The sequence below is a fragment of the Rutidosis leptorrhynchoides genome, chromosome 1 (assembly GCF_046630445.1).
Source record: "Rutidosis leptorrhynchoides isolate AG116_Rl617_1_P2 chromosome 1, CSIRO_AGI_Rlap_v1, whole genome shotgun sequence".
In the NCBI taxonomy this organism is placed as follows: Eukaryota; Viridiplantae; Streptophyta; class Magnoliopsida; order Asterales; family Asteraceae; genus Rutidosis; species Rutidosis leptorrhynchoides.
The window spans coordinates 409,319,551-409,321,300 of NC_092333.1; the positions used below are offsets into that span (position 1 = coordinate 409,319,551).

At 38.2% G+C, this 1,750-nt stretch overlaps 1 non-coding gene across 1 annotated transcript; it reads right to left on the reverse strand.

Moving 5' to 3' along the window:
- Positions 1–421: 421 nt before the first annotated feature.
- Positions 422–528, reverse strand: LOC139886745 (small nucleolar RNA R71). The gene has a single exon (XR_011772613.1). It is a non-coding gene; the product is annotated as a small nucleolar RNA R71 (small nucleolar RNA).
- Between the last annotated feature and the right edge of the window lie 1,222 nt (positions 529–1,750).

Consider the following 1,750-nt stretch of genomic DNA (forward strand, 5'->3'; position numbering starts at 1 on the left):
ATGGTATTCCCAATAATCTACCTCCGATTAATCAAGAACAACAAGATGATCCAAATGACACACCGATGTGGAACACTAGATTGTTGGCACCAACATTGGTACCTCCGGCTATTACTAAACCGCCCATCGGGGCCGATAATTGGAAGATCGAGGGCAACGTTTTCATAATGATCAAAGATATGCTATTCATGGGTTGATGGAAGACAATCCTTTCGAACACATTCAACACTTCAATGATGTTTATGATATCTATAAGAACAAAGATGTCACCGATGACGCTTTTAAGTTAAGGGCATTCCCCTTTACTCTTCAAGGTGATGCGAAAGCTTGGTTAAGAAATTTGCCACCCGATTCAATTAGGACTTTTCAAGATTTAAGCGATGCGTTTATCAATCACTTCTTTCCACCATCAAAGGTGGAACGACTTATAATGGAAATTAATGGATTCACTCAATGGGGTGATGAGTCTTTGTATGATGCATGGGTACGTTTCAAGAAGATGCTAAGAGCTTGCCCACCACATGGTTTAACTAAGAAGGAGTACATCAACACATTCTACCGGGGTACTAATGCTTTGACTAGACAATATCTTGATTCCTCCTTGGGAGGAGTGTTTATGTATAAATCACCTAATGCTGCCAAAATAATGTTAGAAGACATCTCGGTTAATAATTACGAATGGGCTCCTTTACCTCGAGATTTGACAAGGAAAAGTGTAGTTCAAGTAGAAAGTAAAAAAACGGCCAATTCACCCTTGCAAGCTTAAACAATCAATTTTAAATGTATGGGAAGGAGTTGAAAAAGCTACAACAATCGATAGTTGCTATGCAAGTAGATTGTCAACGATGCGAGGGCCCATATCTCACAAAGAATTTTCCTCAAATCAACCAATGCAACCATATTGATCTTGATGACATTCCCATGAATTCGGATGCTCATGTCAACTACGTGAGTAATCAAAACTATCAACGTGGTGGAACATCGAACCAAGGCAACAATTCCTATCAATCAAACCAAGGCTACTACAACCCTAGCCAAAAGCAATTTTGATTCAACACTCAAACCAATACATCACTCAAATTTACAAACTGAAATCGAAACCAAGGTTATAACCCGAACTATAACCAAAACCGAAACAAGAATTACCAATCTCAAAACCAACAACCTTAAAACAATCAACCTTATAACAACCAACCCAATTCGAATTACCAAGGCAGTCAAGGATATCAAAACAACCAAGGTTATAGTCAACCACAAAATAACTAAGGTTACAACCAACAAAACAATCAACAATCCCAACCTTCAAAGAGTTTAGAAGAAATCATGCAAAATTATATCAAGAAGGTGGAAACAATCAAAGCATTCTTGTTAAAGGAGAATGAGTTCTTGAAGAAACAATTGAAGCACCAACAAGCATCATTTCAAAACTTAGAAAGTACCGTTGGAAGACTTTCAAACCAAGTTGCCGAAAGACCTCAAGGCACTTTGCCATCCAACACTCAAGTCAATCCAAACAATAACTACAATAATCAAAACAACTAAAACCAAAACAACAACAACACAAGAACCATCCCCATTGAAAACGTCAACCGAATTGAGATTGTCGACGCCATTTACAAAAGAAGTGGTTTAACTTATGAAGAACCAAAAATCACAACACCCCCAACCCAAATATCCAACCCTATAACACCTTCTTCACAAACCATCGAGAATGAATCAAGTGTTCATGGGGAGTCGCAAGAAGCAAGGG